Raw genomic sequence first — 13,852 nt, forward strand, 5'->3', positions numbered from 1 at the left:
TGCGCTCAGGCGCGAAATTTTGAACGCACGATAGAGAACGTACCGGTACGTCAGTGACCCTGGGGGGGGAAGCGCAATGATGTACTGGTACGTCCGTGACAGCGAAAGGGTTAATATAACGAACTACAGTGAAACCTTGTTTAACTGTAGTTGGCCGGAGCTAGGAAAAACTACGTACTAAACGGTAGTACTGCTTAACCAAAATAGCATGAGATTGCCCACTTACCTGTCAAAAATGGAACTCGGGGGAGAGTGCGATGAAAGGGGAAAAGAAATAAGAAGTATTTATTTACTTCGCGCGACAAATGTGTTATTTTCGTTGGATGCTGCGGTGGCCTAGCAGCGATGACAGTGGCCTCAAACTTGCTGAAGCTGTGAGCCAGCTTTTCAGGCAGCCCCCTCTTTTCGGGAAACACTCGCACGGCAGATTCCTCGTTGGCGTTGGATGTTTTCCGTGCACAGGCACAGTAGCATTGCAGAAGGCGCAGGGAGCCATTTTCATTGCAGGGGGGTGTTCTCATCGTGACGATTGCCTTCATGAGGCTAACGTAACCCGCAGCTTCTGCCACTGTCAGGCCTGAATCGCCCGTACTGTTGCTTTCCATGTCGTCCTTATCACTGTTGCTAGGCGACACTTCGGCAACAACAGAGGCAACGATGACGAAAAGTGGAACCTCGTAGCCGACATTTCTTCACGTTCGCAGCAGCACTGCCGAGCAACTTCTTCGCATTCCAAATGTCACACACCGTAGCCACCAACAGATCCCTGTCGCATGCCATTTCCGACTTCTTTGTGTCACATTCGATAGCATGAACGATGTCTAATTTTTCTTGTATGCTGAGCACCCGGCGCCTTTTTTATCCGATCTTCGGCATGACGTGAGTTCTCGCTTCCACGACGCTACAACGCTCTCTGGCATGGCTCCGAAATGATGTTGAAGTTGATGTGGCTTCACGCGCAAATGCACAGGGCGCTTGGAGGCCGTTGTGCCGATCTCTGAGGCTTGTTCTGCCGGGCTGCCGATGGAGACGACGCACCGTCGTGTTTGCACGATGATGAAAAGTGGAAACACTACGTGTTAACCGATACATACGCAATAGGCTGGTACAGTTTATGCGAGTACAAAACACATTATGTTCAATGGCCGCTCAGTCGGGGATTTTACTTTTAAAACGAAACCACTGTTTAAGCGGGTACGGTTTAACAATGTTTTATTTTATAGAGGAAAAGCTCCCCGAAGTGCCTATGCATTGAAATTGGTGACCGCAAGAGCACCGGTGTGTTGCTACTCTGTGCTGGCACGCAGGTGCAGATGATGAAATGGGCTGGGGCAATCAACGCAATCCTGAGCCTCCCTCACCATGTTGGCGCCATCTAGTTCAGGCACCTGCATAAGCATCCTTTCATGTGCCATAAATTTTACGCACAAATTTTATAAATAGCCATCAGATCTTTCTGAAAGGTATATGGAAGGAACTTCACACATCGTCTATACGTACATGATACATATAAATGCTTATTCTTGCATTATATTTTGAATCGCTTTAGCATTATGGAAATGAGAGGTAGCAACATGGCAGCGTCTTTGTGGTAGCCACTTATTTTACCCAGCTTTTCGTCTAGAGTCAGTATAGTAACTCTATGCAGGAAAGAGCTTGAGCTTCAGCCATGAGCGTCCTGTATGTTGTGGCATGTGGCAGTTTCAAGGACTTAAGCGATTGCAGGAAGCTGTCTATACTGGAGTCATAATGGCATTGCATTGACATGCTGTACATTTCTTTCTGGTGAGGCTCATATCTTAGTGGTGTGGTGGCTCTGGTCATAAATACTTTCACCTTCATCATGTCTGCCCAGGGAGTCTCTCTCTTTTTCTTTCATGGATATTAGTGTAGACAGCAGCTGCTTCAATTTTGCTAAGTTTGCACAGTGTTGGCATGGGTTGGCTGCTTGCTCTTGCCTCCAAAATACATGCACACATGACGATGCACATTGAAGCCGCGTCGCACAAGATCTACACCTTGCACAAACTGCCAAGTGCACAACTTCACTTATAGCTTGCTGGTTAATGGGCCTGACCTTGAGTGGCACCATTGAGCAAGGTTTTATTTTTGTTCTCCCTGTGGTAGCACATGATATTCTCTTGATTTTATTCTTTTCTTTAGATTTTTTTAACCTTTGGATTCGATTGACATATAAGTTATCGCTCAGTTTGAACTTTTGCTATGTTGTGTGTTTAACCTGTGAGACAGCACAGAATGGTGCGAGGAAACCTTGTATGCTTAATACAAGATAGTGCCATAAATTACAGGCATTTCTTTCTTTCTTTTACGATTGCTTAATTCACATTCTTCTCACACCTCATGTTTCATCTCTCCATCTTTTGTGCGACGAAATGCCTTTCTGTATTTTAATACATAATTTGTTACTTAATCTACTTTGTTGAATTACTATATTTTACAGCTTGTGGACAGCGCAGAGGGGATGAGAAGGACAAGAAATCACTTGTGGTAGCTTTGACACCGAAACCTGAACACACAAAAAAACCACAGCAGCACTCGCGTCCACTGACAACACGTAAGGTTTCATGTGTCATTCACACAATCAGTTGCAGGTGAGATCATAACAATGTAGAAAGTGTAATACTCTAAGTAAAGGTAGTGTTCCTTTATATACCAAACAATACCCTTAATGGCACTTTATTGCTTGGCCTCAGTGCTGGCAGCAGAAGTCACCCTGAAACAATTAGCGTAATTGTAGGGGTGTGCGAATATTCGAAAAGCTATAATATTATCAAATATTATATTTTTAATATTTGTGTTTGATTTAAAAAATAGATATTCGGAAATGTTTGAATATTCAGTGGGCTACGAATATTTGAATCAAATTAAGTATATTGCTGGCTGTGCGGAAGCAAATACGATTCTTAGCATTTGTTTGTATGGCGTGATTTTGTGCTAAATTTTGCTATAATTTTGTGCTGCTAGCGAAATTTTGCTTGTGAAGCACACTTAGTCACCAAACATCTAAACTTTGCGGGAAAGCCAGCCTATCAGTAGCAAGAGACACGGGTTTGCGTACAGTGAGGGTGCTCACTTTACAGCGAAGCTGTATATGAGTAGTTTACAGCAGATCGATATCCGTAGACCAAAAACTGTGGGCCGATCCCGAAGGTAATGCAATACCGGGTCAAACCGCTGTGGAGGTGAAGCAGGCTTGAAGCACTCTGTCACCTTGCAAAAATAAGTTTGATATATTGAGTCCAAATACAACCTGTATCATATATTAAACTGATAAGAACAGATACTACACTTTGACCCGCATCGGCCATGTCTACGTTCACACCACCCTCACTTTGTCGGTGTTCTAAGTGCTTGCGTATCTCCTTTCCTTCCACTCTCCCGTGGTGGCGGTCTCGTCAAATCGTCACGCGTGACTAGTTTCCTCCAGCTCTTTGAGGCGGCGGTCTTGTCGTCCATGCGAATGTATAAAAAGGTCACAGTAACTGAGTCGGTACCTATGTTCAAAATTCTGTGTCACCTCTGTCTCTTATGCTAAACAGCTTCGCCGGTCATCTACCTTCACAGAGTGGAACGGCTCATGAGTTTTTTTTTCAGTGCCACCTCCAATTTTAAGCTTATTGCTTGACAGCAGGTGCAATGAGTGATGACTGGCACAGGGTCAAATGCCACCGAGTTTACGGGCATTTGATGTGGTATAATAAGGCACAAGCTGGCAAGGACAGCTAGTGGGAATTACTAAATTTTGCAAGTTAAAATGAGCCAAATACACAGTGCTTTAGTATAACGGCTTACTAGTCTAGTTTACTAACATTGGCAATGCAATTGCAATGTTACAAAATAACAAATTAACCTAACTTGCTTATAAATGCATGTGCATATCATTATTTGATATCCTATTCAGTATTCGAAGCTAAGTATTCATATTCGATTTGTATTAGAAAATTTTGGTATTTGCACACCTCTACTTAATACAACTTGCTGAAAAATACTTTTCAACTTTCGTTACTAGGACATTCAAGTAACTTGATTATTAGACATGAATAAACACTTTGTTGTACGAGACTGACATTTTTGTGATTGTCTACTTTAACAGTATGCCATAGTTTTCCATGTATAAGCCGCACCCCTAATTATAATAGCCTGGAAAGCTAAAAAAAAAATCATCTTGTATAGCCTGCGGTTATAAGTGCATCCAACAACACTCAAATCTTTGCAAAAACTATCTCCATTGAAAAATGTATAACTCGTTCATGTCTTTGGCCAGCGGATCTGCCCTCCCCCCCCCCTTTCTTCAGTGATGCCGATAAAGCTGGATTCATATGACAGACGTAATCGTGGACAAACAAGCCATGCGATATGTGACATGGATTGGATCACTTTGCTGCTAGCATTCATACAAATAAGGATGACAGCGTAGATGGAGCAGCCTTCGCATGGGCAACGGTAATGGAGCAAACACGACCGAGCCGAAATCTCAGTGGTAATTTGGGTGTTCGCTGTATCGTGAAGTGCTTCACGTGGACCGAGAGAGTGCTGCAGCATGGGGAACATATAATCATATGATACGCAATTTGCTAGCCCAAATCACGATTTGCTTTGTCGTGTGAATACAACTTTATCTTCAGCATCTGCTGGACTGAAAGGATGACCGTTGAGCCCGCTCATCCTGATCGGAGGTCTAGCTTGCCGGCGCTGCATGCACTATTTGCTAACTACTAAATGCAAAATGGCAACCTGTAAAGAGTAGGAGAATGGGTGACCACGAAGGAGGGGACAAGGGAGCTTCAACTTCAAGATGCAGGAATTGGGGGAGGGTGGAGTTCCCTAGGCAGTAATGAGTTTGAATGGAGAAGAAACTTGCCTTGAAGTGTGACTTCCCGGCAATGCATGCCATGCTTTCGTGAAGTCACACTTAAAGCAAAATTCATCTATAACTTGCACACCAAGTTAACATGAGCTACAAAAGCAGCCTTTCAGGGAGTCGCCTGCGGCAGCCCTCCCTGAAATGCTGCTTTCTGGAGCTGATAGCAGGCGGCGACACAAGTGTATGCTTGTGCCGTCGCAACAGCAGCTCGCATCCCCATAGGCGCAGGCAAACTTGCACTTTTTTTTCCTAGAAACCAGCCAATTAACTGTCATCATCATCATCAGCAGCCTGGTTACGGCCACTGCAGGACAAAGGCCTTTCCCATACTTCTCCAACTACCCCGGTCATGTAATAATTGTGGCCATGTTGTCCCTGCAAACTTCTCATCCACCCACCTAAGTTTCTGCCGTCCCCTGCTACACTTCCCTTCCCTTGGAATCCAGTCCGCAACCCTTAATGACCATCGGTTATCTACCCTCCTCATTACATGTCTTGCCCATGCCCATTTCTTTTTCTTGATTTCAACTAAGATGTCATTAAGTTGTGTTGGTTCCCGCACCCAATCTGCTCTTTTCTTATCCCTTAACGTTACACCGATCATTCTTCTTTCCATAGCTCGTTGCGTCGTCCTCAATTTAAGTAGAACCCCTTTCGTAAGCCTCCAGGTTTCTGCCGTGTACGTGGGTACTGGTAAGACACAGCTGTTATACACTTTTCTTAATTAATTTTTAATTAATTAATTAATTTTTAGACCTACCCTTCTGCTTTGTCTGCCCAGGTCAGTGAGCATGCATTGCAATTCGTCCCCTGAGTTACTAAGCAAGTCAATATCATCAGCGAATCACAAGTTACTAAGGTATTCTCCATTAACTTTTATCCCCAATTCTTCCCAATCCAGGTCTCTGAATACCTCCTGTAAACAGGCTGTGAATAGCATTGGAGAGATCGTATCTCCCTGCTTGACGCCTTTCTTTATTGGGATATTGTTGCTTTCTTTATGGAGGACTACGATGGCTGTGGAGCCGCCATAGATATCTTTAAGTATATTTACATGTGGCTCGTCTACACCCTGATTTTGTAATGCCTTCATGGCTGCTGAAGTTTCCACTGAATCAAACGCTTTCTCGCAATCAATGAAAGCTAAATATAAGGGTTGGTTGTATTCCGCACATTTCTCTATCACCTGATTGATAGTGTGAATATGGTCTATTGAGTAGCCTTTACGGAATCCTGCCTGGTCCTTTGGTTGACAGAAGTCTAAGGTGTTCCTGATTCTATTTCCGATTACCTTAGTCAATACTTTGTAGACAACGGACAGTAAGCTGATCGGTCTATAATTTTTCAAGTCTTTGGCGTCCCCTTTCTTATGGATTAGGATTTTGTTAGCGTTCTTCCAAGATTCCGGTACGCTCGAAGTCATGAGGCATTGCGTATAGAGGGTGGCCAGTTTTTCTAGAACAATCTGCCCACCATCCTTCAACAAATCTGCTGTTACCTGATCCTCCCCAGCTGCCTTCCCCCTTTGCATAGCTCCCAAGGCTTTCTTTTACTTCTTCCGGCGTTACTTGTGGGATTTCAAATTCCCCTAGGCCATTGTCTCTTCCATTATCGTCGTGGGTGCCACTGGTACTGTACAAATCTCTGTAGAACTCCTCAGTCACTTCAACTATCTCATCCATATTAGTAATGATATTGCTGGCTTTTTCTCTTAACGCATACATCTGATTCTTGCCTATTCCTAGTTTCTTCTTCACTGCTTTTAGGCTTCCTCCGTTCCTGAGAGCATGTTCAAGTCTATCCATATTATACTTCCTTATGTCAGCTGTCTTACGCTTGTTGATTAACTTGGAAAGTACTGTCAGTTCTAGCTGTAGGGTTAGTGGCTTTCATACATTGGCGCTTCTTGATCAGATCTTTCGACTCCTGCGATAGCTTACTGGCATCCTGTCTAATGGAGTTACCACCGACTTCTATTGCACACTCCTTAATGATGCCCACAAGATTGTCGTTCATTGCTTCAACACTAAGGTCATTTTCCTGAGTTAAAGCCGAATACCTGTTCTGTAGCATGATCTGGAATTCCTCTGTTTTCCCTCTTACCGCTAACTCATTAATCGGCTTCTTATGTACCAGTTTCTTTCGTTCCCTCCTCAGGCCTAGGCTAATTCGAGATCTTAACATCCTATGGTCACTGCAGCACACTTTGCTGAGCACGTCCACATCTTGTATGATGCCAGGGTTAGCGCACAGTATAAAGCTTATGTCATTTCTAGTCTCGTCATTCGGGCTGCTCCACGTCCACTTTCGGCTATCCCTCTTGCGGAAGAAGGTATTCATTATCCGCACATTATTCTGTTCTGCAAACTCTACTAATAACTCTCCCCTGCTATGCCTAGAGCCTATGCCATATTCCCCCACTGACTTGTCTCCAGCCTGCTTCTTGCCTACCCTGGCATTGAAGTCGCCCATCAGAATCGTGTATGTTGTTTTGACTTTACCCATCGCCGATTCCACGTCTTCATAGAAGCTTTCGACTTCCTGGTCATCATGACTGGATGTAAGGGCATAGACCTGTACGACCTTCAATTTGTACCTCTTATTAAGGTTCACAACAAGACCTGCCACCTTCTCGTTAATGCTATAATATTCCTGTATGTTGCTGTATGTAGCTATATCATTAATAATCAGGAATCCGACTCCTAGTTCTCGTCTCTCCGCTAAGGCCTGGTAGCACAGGACGTGCCTGCTTTTCAGCGCTGCATATGCTTCTTTTGTCCTCCTTACTTCACTGAGCCCTATTATATCCCATTTACTGCCCTGTAATTCCTCCAATAGCACTGCTAGACTTGCCTCACTAGATAATGTTCTTGCATTAAACGTTGCCAGGTTCAGATTCCAATGGCAGCCTGTCCGGAACCAGGGATTCTTAGCACCCTCTGCTTCGTCGCAGGTCTGACTGCCGCCATGGTCAGTTGCTTTGCAGCTGCTGGGAACTGAGGGCCGGGATTTGATTGTTGCGTTCATCTAGGAGGTTGTGGCCAAGTACTGCACCAAGGTGGCCAATCCTACTCTGGTGAGGGAGTGCATTACCGGTTCTGGTCACCGGAATGAGCCCGCACTCCAGGCCTGGTCATGCTATTTTATCAACATGCAGATTTTTTTTTTTTAATCCGGTGGAAAATTGCATGGCACCGGGATTCGAACCACGGTCGTCTTGCTCTACCTCTATGCCACCGCTGCACTGTGCCAAGTGTTATAACTAAACGAGGTGCAGTAGTAACAAAGAACAGTGGAGCAGTGAGCGCAAAACCTTTTTTTCAAACAGCACAGTGAAATGTTCAGGACTCTGTACACTTGTGGGTTAGGGCACAAAATTCTCAGCCAGGGCACACTATCACTGCTTGCAAAAATTGAGGTAGTTTCAGCAGAGTGTCATCAAGTAAAGCTAACCTAATTAGGGCTTGTGGAATAAGCCTACAAAATTGGGCTAGTTGGTTCAAATTCAACATTGTAATAACACCACTAATGATAGGACAGAGCAAGGCCGGTGACACAGGCTCCTTGTCATCCTCTTTTCTCTGTTTCATCTGTTACACTGTTATTGCTATAAGGTAGGACATATGGGCTATTCAAGCAGATATTCGTGTCTCGTTGATTACACAAGTATTTTGGTGAAGGTATGACTAAAGATGACATCAGGGAAGTAGAAACTCTCCCCTGAAGGGGCGTCTGCGTCAGCAGGCGTTTGGTGTGTTGCAACACCACGTACCCGAGCACATGGGAGTTGGACCCCCCCCCATGTCTAACCGTGCACGGCTTAGCCGTGTCTGGGGAAAGGGGGACCCTGGGGGTTGAGCCAATGCCGGGTGTTTGGACCTTTAAGGCCTCCCAACGGAGGCAACACACCTCTTCGGCCTCTGCTTCACATAGACGGCACCCCCGGACTGACCCACCAGGGGGAAATCAGTAGTTGCCTTTTCCTGTCTCTTTCTCTCTCCAATCTTCGTCTTTCTCTCGCTTTCAATCTTTCCTGTCCTTTCTTTATTTCCGTGTTACTTCCGGCTTCGTAGGCAGCAAGGGTTAACCTTGTGCATTATATCCAGTCTTGGGTATATGTATTCGGTTATAGCGGGGTTGTACCGATGGCGTGCGCAGAACTGAATATTTCCGTCCTGTGTCGTCCCCTGGTTGGGCTCCATGATGGGCAGCGGCCATCCCTGCTGAAAACACCATACTACTAATGGCCACTTCTTTTCCCCGACTACCTGATCGCCCTCAGAAACGAGGGCGCATTGAAGATATTTTCCAATTTCTTGGAAACAAACTGCCAAACTTCCCCCGATTCCATGTAGTTCATTCAAACAAACCTGAAAAGACCATGAGAATGATTTCTCCTTTCCTAGTGTCTAAGAATCTCACTGAAACTCTTGGTGCAGGCTATAAAGCAACGAAAATGGCTAGCGGCGATCTCCTTCTGGAACTCCGCGATCCGAAACAGCTTGAAAATCTTCCTAAAGTTGAGTCGTTTGGGGAAATCCCAGTAACAATAACCCCACACCGAACTATGAAGACCAGCCATGGTGTTGTTTCGGACGACGATTTGATGGAGTTAACAGAACTAGAACTGCTTGAAGGCTGGAGTGAGCAAAACGTGATCAATGTTAAAAGAATCATGCTAGGGCACGACGGGAAGGAAATAAAAACCAAGCATCTTGTACTGACTTCCTCCTCAAGCATTCTGCCTGAGACACTCGAGGCCGGCTATGTAAAGCTACGAGTCAGGCTGTATGTTCCAAATCCTTTCCGCTGCTTCAAATGCCAGCGTTTCGGCCACAGCTCCCACAACTGCCGAGGCCGGCTGACATGTGCAAAATGTAGTTCCCGTGACCATGCCGCTGAAACACGCGAAAACGCTCCACACTGCTTGAACTGTGATGGCGAGCATGCCGCATACTCGCGTTCATGCCCGTCTTAGAAGAAAGAAAAAGAAATAGTCACAATCAAAGTAAAGGAAAACATATCGTTCAAAGGCACGCAGGCGGGTAGCATACCTTCCAAACACCAGCTTTGCCGAAGTGGTGCATCAGGGGGCAGCGCCACAACGGTCTCTGGCGGCTGTCCGACCCACACCCACTGAGGCGGCAGTGACGCCATCCGCCCCCCTGGCGGCTGCAGCTCGCGCTGCTATGCCAAACCAGCAAGCGGTGCCATCGACCCCGAAGGTAGGCGCAGCCGAGGCTGCTCCAACCTCCCCGGCCCCTTCCAGTGCCGGCAACGGCCGGCACAGCCAAATCCCTCAGGGAACCCCATCGACCTCGAGGCTGGTGGGCGCAGGGTCCTTGCCTTCCAAGGCGGGACTCTCTGATAACTTCTCGCTCGCAAAAGCTTGTGTCCGGCGCCTCACAAGAGGCAATGGACACTACACCTATCCTCAAGGCACGCCAAGCGCCTAAGGAGCGGCGAGGCTCCCTCGAACGCTCCAGAAAGGGCAAAACCCTGATTACAGGGCCTTGAAAGAGCCCTGTAATCTAACCTCTGAAATCTCTGTAATAAATACCCCGCAGGGGTGTCTGCGTCAGCAGGCGTTTGGTGTGTGGCGACACCACGTACCCGAGCACACGAGGGTTGGACCCTCCTGCGTGTAGCCGTGCGCGGCTTAGCCGTGTCTGGGGAAAAGGGGATCCTGAGGGTTGAGCCGATGCTGGGTATTTGGACATTTAAGGCCTTCCGGCGGAGGCAACACACCTCTTCGGCCTCGGCTTCACATAGACGGCACCCCCTGACTGACCCACCCGGGGGAAATCGGCAGTCGCCTTTTCCTGTCTCTCTCTCCTGAAATCTTCGCCTTTCCCTTCCGCTTTTAGTCTTTTCCTGTCTCCTCTCTTCTATTTACTTCCTTTCTCCCTGGCGGCAAGGGTTAACCCTGTGTGGCTATCCAACCTTGGGTACACCATATTCGGTTATAGTGATGGCGTATGACTGGCGTCGTGCAGACTTGTATGCAAGCTCTGCCGCATCCCCTCGTTGGGCTCCGTGGTGGGTGGTCGGCGCTGTTGCGGAATTTTTCGTATTTTCATGGAAACTTCTTTCCCTCAACTTTCTGATCGCCCTCAGAAACGAGGGCGCACCGAAGATTTATTCCAGTTTTTCAGACACCAAATACAGAATTTTCCCCGCTTCCATGTTATTCACTCTGAAAAGTCAAAAGAAGCAGTGCGAACCATTTCACCATTCCTTGTTTCAAAGTCCCTTACTGATGGTTTTGGTCCAGGTTACAAGGTGTCGAGGATGGCAAGCGGCGACCTCCTCTTGGAGCTCCGCGATGTAAAACAATATGAGAAACTACTGCAACTAGTGTCATTTGGGGAGACCCCCATAACAGTAACCCCGCACCGTACAATGAACACCACCCGTGCTGTTGTGTCAGATGATGATTTGCTTGAGCTGACTGAAGCGGAACTCCTGGAGGGCTTCAGCGAACAAAATGTGATCAACGTCAGAAGAATTAAGATGAGGCGGGATGGTAAAGAGATTCAGATGAAGCACCTAATAATTACTTTTGGATCAAGTATCTTGCCCGAGTCAATTGAAGCCGGGTACATCAAGCTCCGTGTTAGGCCGTATGTGCCAAACCCACTCCGTTGTTTCAAATGCCAGCGCTTCGGCCACAGCTCGCAGAGCTGCCGAGGCCGCCAAACTTGTGCTAAATGTAGTGCCCAAGAACACACCTCTGAAGCTTGTGAGAACGCTCTCCACTGTGTAAACTGTGACGGGGATCACGCCACGTACTCGCGGTCGTGCCCCTCTTGGAAGAAGGAAAAAGATATCATAACGATCAAAGTAAAAGAGAATATATCGTTCAAAGAGGCACGCAGGCAGGTAGCGTACCTGCCAAAGAAAAGCTTTGCCAAAGGGGCGCGTCAGGGGCCAGCGTCACAACGGCCTCTGGCGGCTGTCCGACCCACAGGCGTGGAGTCGGCAGTTACGCCATCTGCCCCCACGGTGGTCGCAGCTAGTGCTGCTCCACCAACCGAGCAGAAGGGAGTATCAACCCCGAAGGTGGGCGCAGCCGAGACTGCCCCAACCTCACCGGCCTCTTCCAGCGCTGGCAACAGCCAGCGCAGCCAAATTTCCCAGGGAGCCCCACCGACCTCCGGGCTGGTGGGCGCAGGGGTCTTGCCCTCCAAGGCGGGACTCTCTCGGGAAACTTCTCACTCGCAAGAGCACGTGTCCGGCGCCTCACAAGAGGCATTGGACACTACACCGATCCTCAAGGCGCACCAAGCGCCTAAGAGGCGGCGAGGTTCCCTCGAATGCTTCAAAAAGAGCAAAACCCTGGTTACAGGGCCTCGAAAGAGCTCTGGAACCTAATCTCTGAAATCTCTGTAATTATTACTACTGTTTCCGTATACACAGCACCTATTTACTCCCATCATGGATACACCAATAATTCAATGGAACGTCAGAGGTCTTCTTGGGAACCTTGATGACGTGCAAGAACTTATCCAAAAACACAATCCAAAAGTGCTGTGTCTACAGGAAACACACTTAAAACCACAACAAACAAACTTTCTCCGACAGCATGTTACTTTTCGTAAAGATCGCGATGATCCGAAACCTCCAAAGTCATTTCAGGCATACCGCAAGGCTCTGTCCTTGGACCACTCTTATTTTTAGTCTTTATCAACGACCTTCCTACAAATATCTCCTCCACAATTCGCCTTTTCGCTGACGATTGCGTTCTTTATCGTCGCATAACTACCACCTCTGACCAGAGACTTCTCCAGAAAGACCTTGATACAATAGAAACTTGGTGCACCACCTGGCTGATGAATCTAAACATATCCAAATGCAAGAGCATGCAAGTATCTCGAAAGCTTTCCACCTTTAACTTTTCATACTCGTTAAACTCCACTGCTATATCACGTGTTGAATCGTACCGATACTTAGGTGTTGTTATCACTGACAAACTCAACTGGTCTGAACACATCACGAAATTAGTGGCAGAGACATCCAAAACACTTGGTTTCATTAAGCGTGCCCTTTCTTTATCCCCCAGTTATATCAGAAAACTCGCCTATCAGGCGTACGTTAGGCCGAAACTTGAATATGCCAGCTCAATATGGAGTCCTCACCAGCAATATCTAATCGCATCACTCGAAAGCATTCAGAATCGGGCTGCTCGTTTCATCGTTTCCGAATATAATAGACGGGTTAGCATTAGTGCCATTAAATCATCCATTAATCTTGAATCGTTAGCTCATCGAAGGAAGATTTCACGGCTATGCCTGTTTCAAGATCTATACTATAATCGCCCTGACCTGAGAACCACCCTTTTAGTGCCACCCATACGGACATTACGACGTCTTTTCAATTCTATGAGTGTACAACGCATAACTGGTTCGACAAACACATTTAATAAGTATTTCTTATCATTGGCGATTGAAGAATGGAACTCGATTCCAGAACCATTAGTCAATGAACGTGACAACTCAAAATTCAGGCAGCTAATATCGGCTCACTTTGCCAAATAATCTCATAATCGGTAAACATTTCCTGCTTTTCTCATATATCCAACGCGTATTTCACTTTGTGGCTCTTCCTTAAGATGGGACATAACATATATGTCACATTTTCTGCTTTGACTTGTGTGTATATATATGTGTATTGAATTGCATTTTTGTATTGAATTGAATATTGTATTGAATTGAATTTTATATTGAATTGTATTGCAACCTTTTTATTCAATTGCAAACATATGCGGAGCTCAACTGCTTGCGTGTTCTTTGCGTCTTTGCCTTCAACCACGGTTCCATAACAGTGTATAACGTTACTTTGCCTGTCTGTCTTTTTATTTCGCTTTATAATTATATGACCACGTGAATACATCTCTTGTTAACCCCCCCCCCCCCTTATGTAATGCCCAATAGGGCCCTTAAGGGATAATAAATGATGATGATGATG

General features: G+C 46.2%; 1 protein-coding gene and 1 pseudogene across 12 annotated transcripts in view; one reads left to right on the forward strand and one right to left on the reverse strand.

Annotated features, from left to right (window-relative positions):
- Positions 1-13,852, forward strand: part of LOC139051497 (vinexin-like) — a 647,850-nt gene that overhangs the window by 477,469 nt on the left and 156,529 nt on the right. The gene's annotated exons all lie outside the window — the stretch shown is intronic.
- Positions 3,150-3,329, reverse strand: LOC139051576 (U2 spliceosomal RNA; annotated as a pseudogene).

The sequence above is a fragment of the Dermacentor albipictus genome, unplaced genomic scaffold (assembly GCF_038994185.2).
Source record: "Dermacentor albipictus isolate Rhodes 1998 colony unplaced genomic scaffold, USDA_Dalb.pri_finalv2 scaffold_12, whole genome shotgun sequence".
Classification (NCBI taxonomy): Eukaryota; Metazoa; Arthropoda; class Arachnida; order Ixodida; family Ixodidae; genus Dermacentor; species Dermacentor albipictus.